General features: G+C 47.0%; 1 protein-coding gene across 1 annotated transcript in view; it reads right to left on the bottom strand.

Annotated features, from left to right (window-relative positions):
* The window catches only part of LOC139061210 (calcium-activated chloride channel regulator 1-like), a 272,282-nt gene that overhangs the window by 89,559 nt on the left and 168,678 nt on the right, over positions 1-14,045 (bottom strand). The gene's annotated exons all lie outside the window — the stretch shown is intronic.

The raw sequence follows: 14,045 nt of genomic DNA, 5'->3' as shown, positions 1-14,045 counted from the left end.
GGCCTTCGCGGATGGCTCACGCAGTTGGCCAGCTGTTCGGCTTCCATGATCTTGCAGGGGAGGGTCGATACAGTGGAGGTAAAGTGGCCTCGGTGGTTGCATACCTCTGCCACTGCGCCCTTGTAGTTCGTCCCATACAAGGCGGCGTCCGTAAAACGGGCCACGGAATTGGGCCTGAATGCTTTCTCCATGAACTGGGCCCTTGCTCTACTCCTGTCAGAGTGTAGGTTAGGGTCCTTGTTGCGCGGTATAGGGACAACGAGATACCTGTCCTGGACGTGACAAGCTATCCAACAGGTTTCTTGGGTTCGCGTTCTCATAGCTTGGAACCTCAAGGTTTGTAAGGCCTGCCGCCCGTCCGAGTCCGCGCAGTGATGGCGGCGAGCGACCATGCATTGTTTATTTTTCTCGTCTGCTAGCCAGAAAGCATCCAAAACTCTGCCAGGCGAAAATACACTCGGCCAGAGGAAAACGAACACGAATCCAAGTGCGCGCACGCGGTGGTCGGGGCAACACGAGAAAAACGCATTCACTCTGGTAGGCTCCGGCAGCCCGCGGGAGCGATAACCAAGAAAAAATGGAAGAGGCTCAACGTGTCCTCGCGAATAAAAGTCAAAATAGAAAAATAAATGAGAACATAGTTACGTTTGCTGGCTTTAGTACCTTGACATGGATGCTTCGACGCCGGTGAAAGAAATGTTGATATTATTGTCAGTGCCATGACGACAAAAATGAACCACCCCAATGCTTCATCTCATCGGACCTCGCTGCGTGCTTTGTCAACTTGTCTGATAATGTCTTGATTTGGCTTGTCTCGTTGTATCACCGTATGGTCAGATTTACGAGTTTAGAAAAGTCAATGTACTTTTCGCATCAAATGGTTATAACAACATTCAACGTACCAGGTTCCGAAATTGAAAATCTAAAGCACGACTTTGGAAATGTCAGCGCACCTTTCCCATGAGAAGTTTATGAGAACTTTATACCGATAAAGTTTCAGAACTGAAATCAATGCACTCCGTAGATTCCGCGGCCTCTGCGAGATACCGCGATGAGCCCGCTTGCCATCAAAACGTCCTTGGAACTTTGTGCACGGATGGTGCTCCTTGCGTTATGTGACTCGCTGCATGGGCGCTGCCGCGGGATCCAGCCCGATTGCTCTATGTTCGCGCTGATATGCAAGCGTGAAAAAGACCATTCTAGACAAAATCCAGAATGATTTCCGCCGCCGGGGTTGCTTTGGTCGGTGGCGCATAGCAGGACGAAAAAAGTTCTTGGGGGGAAGGGGCTGAAGCCCCATAAGCCCCCCCGCCCTGGCTGCGCCCCTGGTAGTGAACAAGTACTTCAAGCATTTGCTCTTCCATTTGAATAGGGCACACACACACAAGAAACTGTTCCGCAGCACAAACATGACAACAAGGCAACACCGAGGAATAGCTGCCCCGAACAATTAGCCACCAGCTGAACCTTACTAGGTCATATATTGTGCACTATCCTTGCAACTCTCTTGATTCAAACTGATTTTCTGTATTGTTGAAAACTCAGTTTCCCAGAATATATTCTTGTGAGGACGAATAACAAAACCGTTGCGCACAGAGTGCAACGTACACCCTTATCCTCTACCAATGCGACCCTTATTGCGACACCGATTATATCCCTACATGGATACTAGTGATGCGCTCACGCTGCTGGAGCCCATCATGGTGCGGCCAGGACATCGAAGGCAGCGCATGCGTGGTCACCACTTCGGTGTTGCAAGGTCATGAGACGGGCACAGTGCGTCTTACCGCAGAAATGTCAAAGCTTAATAGACGCACTGTCAGCCGACATTAAACCAGCTCTAAAGTGTAGCCCAGGCAGTGCTCAACATTTTACCGCTGGCGCGACGAGCATTGTGGGTGCTAGTGTGCCTGGTGAACAGGCTGCGTGCGTACGATGTTGATAGGACAGATCTCATCACTTGCCTCATACACTCTCTGAGAACGGTCAAGTGTAATAAAGGAGCATATTCTGAGAATTTATTGTGCCTATATGTTAGAAGTTACGTAGTAAACAATTGCTGAAGTAATCTTTATTAAACGGCCATATTCTCACAATATTGCGCATCTGAAAATTAAAAGGTATGGGTAACCGCAACGTTAAGTACAGGTACACCTTACACGCTCTTAGATGGTATCGCAGCATTCTTCTATTGTAACCAGTTGTATAGGCCTACAGTCTTGGAAGTCCGCCCATGCATCATTGCATCGTCATTAGTTACACGCGTACTTCACTCAGCGGCACTTTACAAGAATGTTATGTCAAAAGATCGGCCGTAGTTACCTTTCAGTTCGCAACCTCAAGAGGACACTCTTTTCAAATAACGTAGGGATTTACGACACTTAGTCTTAACGTCTCTGCTGCGTTATAGCAGTATTTTGGTTAGGATTAAAGCAATGCTATGAAACAGCAGGGAAGTTGTTCCCTATTGGTTTATTTCCAAGGTTTTGTGCAGACCTCGAATTATGCGCAGTGTTGCGTTAACTTTATATCTCATGTACGGCATTGCTACTTTGAGGTTGTGCGCTGAGACATTACCTAAAACATATTATTTTTCTACACAACGTTACGCGTCGCGATGACCGAATAAGGGTTGCATCTAAGCTGATTTAGGCGGGGTGAGTTAAATTTACAGTGTTGTGGTCTCACAATGGGGGAGGGGGGAGGGCTATCAAGCTTTCTTGTTGTTTTACACTCCGAATCCTAATACTTCGAACAGCTCAACCAAGACTTAAAATACAGAATCAAACAGTACAGCTGGCATCAAATCAGTGTATCCAGTCGTGCTCTGAACACACACTAGCTGGCTGGTTTACCTGACAGTTAGTTCAGTCTTGGACACAATGCAGAGAATACTTCTTCCGACTGCAAGATAGGATGTGTCGCGTTATGCAACCTTCGTTCGTATGTATCAGTCTGAGCTACGTCATCGTTGCACGGTCAATTAGTTGGTTCTGCGGTCAGAGGTAATGGAGTGTATGTTGGAAATTGGAATGTTAAGTGCCTATGGCCCAGGAATTTCGTAAATGACAAATTATGTTATAATGATGCCTTGTCATCATTATAGTGATAATTTGTCATTTGCGAAATTCCTGGGCCATAGGCACTTAGCATTCCAATTTCCAACATAGACTCCATTACCTCTGACCACAGAACCAACTAATTGACCGCGCTAAAAATAATTCGCGATGCAATAAGCCCTACGCTAAGACTTGAACTTTTCTTGGTGGCACACGATTCCTACCATCGTGCAAAGTAGGATCCCAATAGGTAAACAGGATTAGTATAGCTGGTATGTTGTACAACATTGTAATAGTTGGCTACTTTGTCACATTTTAATGTGATTAGGAGTCTTTTTCTACTTCAGCTATTTTGATCGTTTCTGTCTATCTATATGTATATCTATCAGTGTGTCTATCTGTAGATCTACCTAGTCCGCATTCTAGGCTGACCCAGTGAACCAAGTTGTCCGCCAGCCTGTGCCACCAGGTATGTTGTGGTCCTGATCGGGGTCGTTACATCGCCGTCACTCCCACTTTGTGATCTAACTCTCGTCAATGTGTCGTCGTCATGCCTTCTACGCCGACCCAGAGGGTCTAGTAGTCTAATAGTTTTGACACGAGGTAGGTGCTCGTAGTCCTGGTGCCGTCGTGGTCGTTGTATCGTAGGCATTCCCAATTTATGTTGTGGTCCGCATCACACGGTCATCGTTGCGCCTTTTACGCTGACCCAGTGGCCCAAGTTGCCTGATATCTTGGGCCACTAGGTACGTGGCCGTGATACCGTCATAGTTGTTGCATCGTCGTCGGTCCAGATATGTTAGATTATCGTCATACTATCTTCGCCAGGCCATCGTCACCATACAGTAGTCGTGTATTTGTTGTCCCCCCACCCTCGGGATGCCGTCGTTGTTAGTCCAGCTTAGTCATCTGACTCTCTGGATGCTGTCGTTTCCATGTCAACACCGACACACCATCGTCATAATACAGGCTTTGTATTGCGGTCGTAGTTCCGCCTTTGTCCTCATATAGAGTCATTATGCAATCATTGTCTTACCGTCGTTGTGCTGCCCCGTTCGTTCACCGTCGTCATTCTTCGACATGTGACTCTCGTCATTACGTTGTCTTCACGCATTTGTTTTTCAGTCTCATCACCTGAGCAGCCTCATCCCATCATCGTAATGCCATCGTCAATTTATACCACATTTTCCGATCCATCAGCGTCGTTCGTTCTTCTTCATTATATCCTTATCATGTTGTTGTCATTGAACAGTTATTATGCAACCATTAATTGTCATGCCATATTCCTAATTCCATCGTCGCGAGACTGGGCCTATTAAATTGCTTTTGTCATAACATCGTTGTCATACCATCGTCATCATGTCATCGTATTCAGGCACTCGTCGCCGTCCCATTGTGTTCACGTCGCCGTCGTTGTCACACTGTTGTCGCTATAGCATCGCCACCATTCAGGAATTGTCGTCTAATTGTCGTCAAGTCGTTCTCATCGTCATTGTCTTTGTCCGTTCCATCGACGCCATTCCTTCTTCGTCATTCCGTCATCGTCACTGCATTCGCATCGGGCAGTCTTCATCATACGGCCGTTCTATTGGGCGACCTAGGCGAGCGAGTGCTACGGCAAAGCGGGACGATACCGGAGTGCGCCGCCTGTAACGGAAGCATCGGAAATCGCAGCTTGACCGATACATATTTTACATAAACACGACTTCACAAATACGGTGTCTTGTTAGATTGCTCGAATGCTAGTTTCATTCCCCATCTACGATCATCCGGAAATGAGCTCTCCTGCAATTTCTTTTTCTGATTTGTAGCGAACATGTCCTTTTACTCTAACCAAATTTTGTGGACGTCGTCATATACGACTGTCAGAGCGTAGCTATGACCAAATGTGTTAGAATCGTGGGCGTTGTGTTGCCCTATGTGGTCGCGCTGTGCGTGTAAACGAACGCGAGGCGCATAAACTTCGTATAAAAGCGATAACATAAGCTAATTTAGAACTGTTGATGACACCTGGCCTTTCTTCGTAATCACTGGTATTTGGAGGCGTACTTGAGGCATATGCCACAAAGGAAATGTTAATGTCGCAGTGGGTGCGGAGCTCTTTGATAAGGAAATCTGGTGAGCCACAATGGTTCCTTAAAATGTAGCCCCAAGTCTCTTGGCTGGCAAGCAAGTGAGATGGCGGATTCCTGAGCACCAAAGAAGGCAAGGTGCTTCTCACGGCCTCAGTGACGAAGTGAGCGCATGCCGTTTCGCTCGTAGACGTATGGCGCTCCCCGTTTACGAGGCTGGAAGTTCCCCGTACGGCCTTCTGGAAGACTGGCGTGTAGCACAGGATTCCGCTGATGAGCAAATTGAATGCGCCAAGTTATAGGAGCGAGCAGACAGCAGAACCACGCATCAAAATACAAGTTTGGTTGGTGCATTGTGGCCATGCTTTTCTTGCAAAATCTTATCCTGCCCTTGAGTACGCGGCATTTCTCAACTTCGTTTCTTTCTGTTTTTTTTTCTTTTTAAGCGAAAGCATTTCTAGAGTCATGGCGAAGTTTGTATCAGCTAACGTGACCGCCGGAGTGTCTGCCGAAGCGTCACCATGCCATACGAAGACAGAATAAAGACAGACAAAAGAATGAACAATGACTGATAGTGACTGTGAATGATAACGTTACAATAGTGATTGGTAGACGATTATAACGACTAGTAATGACTAATAATGGCTACAAATGACTGAAATGACCAATATGTTTAATGACGGTTTGTAACGACCACAACTGATTAGAAATTGCTAGTTATACGTAGTAATGACTTGTAATGACTACTAATGACTACGAAATGAGCAATATGTCTAACGAGTGCTTGTAATAACAATTGATTAAAATGACTAAAATGCTTACTAGTGAGCACTAATGAATAATATTGACTGAAATGACTTGTAATGACGAGTGATGACTATGAAATTACCAATATGTCAAACGACAACTTGTAGCGACAACAATTCATTAGAAATGACAAATGCCTGGGGGGAGGAAGAAGTTTGGTTCGACACAGTCGCACTGCTGTCATGCTCCCGAGTGTTTTTGATTTTTTTCGACGTTTTGTCAAATAGATTTGTCGAAAACGTCGGACGACTCGCCAAGGTACCTTCCCTACCGGAGACCGGGGGGGGGGGGGGGGGGCCTTCGCCTCCCGTCGCTTCGATAGGAGCCTGCAGAAGAGCCCGATCTGGTAGCGGCGAGAGTTCGGTCATGACTACGCCTGACCTGACACCGGGCCAGAAGCCACCGACTGACCCTGAGAGCAACCGTGGCTGTAAGCGATACAAGGCTACAGAAACAGACGACGAGTCTACGCTTCTTGACGATTGTGACATAGCTGACATCACAGATCTAGACGATGAAGGCTTCAGGCTTGTGCGTGACCGCAAGAAGAGGACCGTCGAAATCCCAGTGATTATTACCCCTGCCACAGAAGGAGCCGACCTGAAAAAGGTAAATCCTATTGTTCTGTCTACGGAAATTCAAAAGATTCTTGGCACATCGCCAGTTAGGAGCCCATTTACTGCTCAAGGAGCCCTGCTTCTAGATGTACAGACAGAAGAGCATGAATTCCATTCTCAGCTGCAAGTCAATCTCAGGGACTGCAATATCAGCACGAGTGCCCAATTCGTACCTGCAAAACACGTGCATTATTAGAGGAGTACCGAAGTGGTACACTGACGAGGAACTGCTGCTATACCTAAAACCACAAGGTGTTTACCATGCAAGGAGAGTCACGCGACGCGTCCAAATTTCCGAAACCGATTGGGAGTCCAGGCAAACCAGCTCCGTGGTTCTTACGTTCGCTCCAAATACAGACCGTCCAGAGAAGATCAACTTGGGCTTCACAAGACACGAGACCACTGACTACGTTGAGACACCACCTCGGTGCTTCAAGTGTCAGCCCTATGGACATGTGGCCAAGTACTGCCGTGGTGAGCAGCGGTGTAAGAGATGTGGAGGACCGCATGATTTCAAAACATGCACGTGCAGCGAGAACTTTCTATGTGCAAACTGTAGTGGTTGCCATCCAGCTAGTTACAGCAAGTGTCCCACGCGTGCAGCGGCAATAAAGCGTAAGAAACCGTTTATCTTGGGGCCAACAGGAAACGATGAGAAAAATACGACGAAGAAAAAGACAGAAAGTCACAGAGAGACGGACGAAATCAAATGGAGCTCAAAGAGTGAAACTGATTTTCCAAGCCTAAAGCCTTCTCCAGGAATCCAGGACACAGTGGTGCCATCGCGCAGCGGACCGGCTAATGCAGTCAAATCAGTGAACAGAGGCCCCGTGGAAGAGAAGACTGCTGAACAACCAGAGCAGCGAAGTTATTCGTCTGCACTGCAGCGACCCCAATCGCGTTTCGACGAAAAAAATCAACAGGAGGACTGTCAGCAGGTACTACGTGCTCTCTTCAAGGCCTTGCGATCGCACATAGAGAAGATGCCGGCGAGCTCGATGAAGGAAATGCTTGAAGTAGTCCTGGCTCTCGAGTCAGTGATTGTAAGCTCTGCCTCTTCTTAAAGCACCAAGAATATGGATGCGGTCAGGACACAATGTTCACCATCTCGTCCACAGGTGCCACTTATTATGCAATGGAACTGTGCGGGTCTTGCGTGCCACTTACCTGAACTGTCGCTTTTCTTACGCAACATGCCTGTGCCAATATTGGCCCTGTCCGAGGCTGGTCTTCCAAGTTCCAGATCAATTGCTGGTTATGTCGCACATGGAAATCAAATTATTCCGACATTTCCGAACGGAAGCGCCATGCTATATGTGAGACGGGAAATACCACATTGCGTTCTACCAGTTCAAGACCTTTGCAGCAGCGCTTTGGAAGTCACTGCTGTACAAGTGCGGCTGGGAAACCGAAGTCTCAGCGTGGCCTCCGTATATGTGAGCTCTCGTCAGAAGGTCCCGATGGGAGAAATTATAAGAGACCTCTGCAGCCGCTGCCTAGCTCCGAGGATTATATGTGGGGACTTTAACGCGCACCATACTCTCTGGGGCGACAAGACGACTGATGTACGTGGAAAGCAAATTGTTAGAGCTTTAAACACCGAGGGACTCTGCGTGGCAAATGACAAACAGCCAACGTTTTTTCGACCACCGGCCTCTTACAGTGTCATTGACTTGACGTTACATTCAACGGACATCCTCGCATCGTCAACGACTAGCAAGGATAGAATCGGCAGTGATCATTTTCCTGTCTTCGTTAACATTGATGGATATAGAACCAACGGCCGCAGATCCTGTCCTGTGACGCATTGGGATACGTACAGGGATGGCCTAACCGAATCATCTGGAGACCTGTTCGCGGACATGCTACGTACAAGAGATTGGCTACCGCTGAGCTGAAGCTACCCGACCACTTCTCCGCTCCGGATCTAAAGCTAAAAAATCTATGCGCTGCCCGTAGAAGAGTGGAACGGAGGCTGATGAGGACGAAGGGTGACCCACCAATCAAGACTATATACAACAGGATTAACGCAGTGATTCGGCGGTATACAAGGAAACTAAGAAGAGATCAATGGGCATCATTTTGTGCAAGCCTATCGGTCTTCACACCAGTTCCAAGGATATGGTGGGTCGTTAATAACCTTGCTGGAAACTTTCGACCACACAAGCCATTTGAAGCCCTAGCAATGAAGTTAGGCAAGACACTCGCTTGTGTTGCGAATGCGTTCGCTGAAATATACTCTTCCGACAGGTCAGCCGGCCCAACCGACCCGCCACCGCCACTGTCGTCGTCTTTAACGGATGCTCCTTTCACACTCAGAGAGCTGGAACTAGCCATGAGCAGCCCCCGACGTCGCTGTGCGATGGGACCTGACCTTATCAGTAATCAGATGCTGACAAACCTACCGGTTGAGAGGCGGCGTGATTTGCTGGCATTTTTCAACCAAGTCTATGCCAGTGGGGCTATCCCACATTTATGGAAGGTAGCATGGGTGGTACCGGTTCTGAAACCTGGAAAGAATCCTGCAGCTCTGGACTCATACAGACCGGTATCACTGACCTCGTGTGCAGCGAAGCTAATGGAGAAGATGGCGTGCACAAGACTCACTTGGTATGTCGAGCAGGGTCGAAAACTACCATCGTGCATGACTGGGTTTCGGCAGCGTCTAAGCGCTCAAGACAATGTGCTGGACCTGCTAAGCCACATAGAACATTACAGTGCGGACGGCCTGTCGACACTTGCTGTTTTTATGGATGTCTCTAAAGCTTACGACTGCGTGTCTCAAAGAGCCATCATAAGCCAGTTACAAGTTATAGGCGTCACGGGTCATCTCCTGCATTTCGTACATACGTTCCTAAATGATCGTCGCATCAGAGTTCGTCTTGGCGACACTTTGAGCGATGAAATACGTATATTTCGTGGTGTGCCACAGGGGAGTGTTTTATCTCCCTTATTATTTAACATTGCCATGAGTAGCCTCCCAACAGTACTAAACCATCGAACACCAGTGAAGATATCTATATATGCCGATGATATCTGCATATGGGTCTCCGGCTACCAGCATCGCCGCCTCGCACGAATAGCCCAGGGAGCAGTAAAAGCAATTCAGGGTCACTTGGCAACGATTGGATTAACACTATCAGCAGAGAAATCATCATTCATACTATTTCCTGGAGTGAAAAGAAAATCTACACGCTTGACGCTGACTTTGGACGGATACCAGATTCGACAAGTCACCAACGTCCGATTCCTGGGCGTTACCTTAGACCACAGGCTACACTGGCGCCGCGTCGTTGACCATGTTGTGGCGTCATCGTCACCCAGGCTACATGTGCTCAAGCGAGTCGCTGGCATACGCTGGGGCAACCACCCGACGTCAATGCTACGGCTACATACAGCGTTGGTTACTAGTCGAGTCCTGTATCAGCTACCTCTGATGTCACCCTCCGACAGCCAATACGAGCGCTTAGCAGCCATCCACAGAAAAGGTATCCGACTTTGCCTTGGAGTCCCTCAGCCAGCGTCAAACAAGAAAGTGCTCTACGAAGCTGAGTCACGCCCTCTACGACTTCAGGCTTCCGAGGCTCTGATGATCCAGCTAGTACGATTGAGTGAGTCTACGCCCGGGAGAGCCCTCTTACGACGCGCTCACATTTTTATGCAGCATTCAACACGCTTCGCGTATTAGGATTGCGCTGCTCGAGATTCAGGGAAAGGATAGAACCACCCTGGACATTCGAGGACATCACATGCAACTTAAGTGTACCACGATTGCAATCAAATAGCTGCATTCCATCTGCAGAAGCCAAGTCATTAGTCCTGGAACACCTGAGCCCGACTTACCCGAATCACCTACAAGTATACACAGATGGCTCTGTCAAGGCAGACGAAGACCGCTGTGCAGCTGCATACTACATTCCCTCTCTAAGATATACGTGGTCTGGGCGTCTGGACTGTATAGCCTCGTCGACAGTTGTGGAAGGCGTAGCGATAGCTTCTGCTCTGCGCAAGTTAAAGACTTTGCCTCCGCAGAATATGGTTGCCCTTACGGACTCAAAGGCCGCATTACAACAAGTATACCGTGGTTTGCCATCCCTCAAGTTCCCACGCAAATCCCTAGCCATCGTGCAAGAACTCAACAGCAAAGGCTTCACAGTAAAATTTCAGTGGATTCCCTCCCACATTGGTGTCTCAGGAAACGAAAAAGCTGATGCGCTTGCATACGCAGCACTCTATCATCCTCCCAAAATCAAGGCTCCAAAGAGTAACAACGTGCAAAAATCTGAAATTCAAAATCACTTTGCGTCGCTTTGGGTTCCTCCGCATATGCCCTGCGTAACCAAGAGATTGCACCGAGAGGAAGCCTCACTTCTATATCGTATAAGGACAGGATCTGCTAACACACCGGCCTGGTTATTTAAAACGGGGCGACTCAATTCTCCGAACTGTAGGGCATGCAATGAGACAGGAGACATTGAGCACTTTTTGTGGTCCTGCCAGCAATTCCAAGATGAAAGAGACACTCTCCTGAAGAATTTGCAAAACAAGGACCTTCCGCATGCGCGCCTGCAACACCTTATATTTCCCGAGGGATCAGTGATGGCCCGCAAAGAAACTTCACGTCTCCTGATCGAATTCTTAAGAGACACTGGGTTGATGGACATATGGTTAAACCCATCAGTGGTATTGTGCGAGACGCTCGGGCAGAGCAATTGCCGGCCTTGTTCGCCAGGCGTTACCGCCTGTCGCTACAATTCACCACCACCACCACCACCACCACCATTACTAAAATGCCTGGTAATGACCAGTGAAGACCAATAATCACTGAAATTACTAGTCATGACTACTTATGACTAGGATATGACCAGCCTGTCACCGACGGCTTGTAATGACTACAATTGATTCATCATCATCAGCTTGGCTACGCCCACTGCAGAGCAAAGGCCTCTCCCACTCTTCTCCAACTACCCCGGTCATGTGCTAACTGTGGCCATGTTGTCCCTGCAAACTTCTTTATGTCATCCGCCCACCTAACTTTCTGCCGCCCCCTGCTACGCTTCCCTTCCCTTTGAATCCCCTCCGTAACCCTTAATGACCATCGGTTATCTTTCCTCCTCATTACATGTCCTGTCCATGCCCATTTCTTTTTCTTGATTTCAACTAAGATGTCATTACCTCACGTTTGTTGCCTCACCCAATCTGCTCTTTTCTTATCCCTAAACGTTACATCCATAATTCTTCTGACTATTCTGAATTATGATATTCTGAATTGATTACAAATAACTAAAAATGCTTAGTAGTGAGTAGTAATGACTAATCATTACTGAAATTATTTGTAATGACTAGTAATGTTTACGAAATGACCAGTATGTCTAACGACAACTTGTAACGACTACAAATAGTTAGAAATTAATAAAATGCCCAATAATGACAAGTAATACTTAATTACTGAAATAAATTGTAATGACTACTAATGACTATGATACGATCAACATGTCTAACGATGGCTTGTAATGACCACAAATGATTACAAATGACTAAAATGCATAGTAGTGAGCAGTAATGACTAAAAGAAAGAAGAGAAAGAGAAGAGTCAAAGAGAAAGAGGCGAACAATAAGAGGAGGAAGAGTAGGCTTTCGCCATTCGTCTCTTAATGGGGGTCTTAAGAGTCCCTGTTTTTTTCGTAAATGAAGGTGCAGTAAAGTAAGACATTTTAAAATGAACTATAGTTCACTGAAGTAAGTTCGCTGGTAATACTAAAACATTTAATTCTCCTTAAGTCCGAGCCAATATGAACCTGTACTAACCGGTCCAAACCGGTTAGAACCATTACATCTTTTCACCGTAGCTGAAGTCGGACAGAAACCGAAAATATGCATAAGTCTTAAGCCTGAAGCCGAAACAAACCCTCAGGCTTTTCGGTTTGACACCCTGCCTCTGGCTGCTTTCTGTCTGCAACGAGATGTCCTCTAAAGCTATAAACCAAATCTAATCAATAAATTTTTTTTCTTAAATACATGTGCTGATAAATTTCGCACAAGTTCCGATACCCCGGCTGCGATGAAGCTTTCACAGCAATAAAAGGTCATTTGCTTTTGAATCCCTAATATTGGGCATAGATCTTCGGCCATCTTTTATGCGAAGCATATTACGAGGGCTCAACTCAGCTCCTCAGGCGCGGCGGTGTCGCCTTCAATACCACGTGACACCGTGACGTCACGACAGCGGAGAAACGGCGCTCCAACTCGCGCCGTCGCTCGCGGCGTCGCCCCCCGCATCGGACGCGGTGAGCGTCGAGCAACGCAGCGTTCGGCGCGACAAAGAAATGTGCGCCTGAGCAAGCGCCGCACGCCTGAGCCGACGCCGACGACACCGGCTTTTCTGCGACACGAGCTCCTTAACGCTGTCGCGTTAAAATAAAGGCTAGTGTGCTTCGCATCCTGGGCTTATCCTTAGCTAAGCCACAGCCATTTTTTTATTTTTTATTATTGAAGCTTGTCGTATAGGCATCTAGTCTTGGAGGTCTTCTTTGTCGCCTCCTTCTGGACATTGCATCGTCGTCCATCCGTCGCATTTCACCGCAATTCACTAGAGTAACTCAATCAACAGCACCTTCAAAAATTGATATTTGAATATATCGGCCAAAATTCAGCATTTTAATTCGCAGTGTCCCAAAACTTGTTTTTTCTTATACCATACGTTTTTACTGCAGTTAGTCGTAACTTCCCTGCTGTGTTATAGTAGTGTTTAAGTCCTGACCAAAACGCTGCTACAACGCACCAGAGAAGTTTAGACTAAGTACTGTAGATGCCTACATTATCACAAGAGAGTAATTGATAGCTGAAAGTTGTTTAAATTCGGTCGATCTTTTGGCATGGTATTTTTATAAAGTACTGCTCAGTGAGCTACGCGAGTGCATTGTGGCAAGTTTAACGGATGGTCGAAGGAGCAATGGCCACAATTCATGGGCAAGCATGGAAGGATGCGCGGGTGAATAATTGCCAGGCGTAATGCCAATACGAGAGGCTACGATTATAGAAACGCAACAGCAACCGCTAAGGGAAAGGTGGTTAGTTTCGCCTGTTATAGAGGTTACTTATAAATATTACTATATGCATTTTAATATATATGTGTAGAAGCTTGTGAGAATATGCCCCTTTGTTAAAGATTTGTATGTAAAGTCTATTAATAGGTGCACAGTATCGTGTGGTTATTGCCCTTCATTGAAGATTACTTGAGCAAAGTTTGCTGAGCAACTTATAGTCGCATAAAATTGTCAGGACATGCACTTTAATTAGACGTTATGCATGCGAACAGTATATACACGCCTGGTGGTTGCAAGGGCGACGTTTCCGCTTCGCAGCAATGGTTTCTTATAGCGTCACATGACAATGTGTCATCGCTGTGTATTATTAAGACTCCCACCGAGAAGCTCGAGCACACTGCGAAACCTTCTTTCTCATTTGCGAAGTTTCCTCTTTGGGTGACA

Source organism: Dermacentor albipictus, chromosome 6 (genome assembly GCF_038994185.2).
Source record: "Dermacentor albipictus isolate Rhodes 1998 colony chromosome 6, USDA_Dalb.pri_finalv2, whole genome shotgun sequence".
NCBI lineage: Eukaryota > Metazoa > Arthropoda > Arachnida > Ixodida > Ixodidae > Dermacentor > Dermacentor albipictus.
Note: the sequence above shows the minus strand (reverse complement) of the source record. Positions and strands in the feature narration are given on the sequence as shown.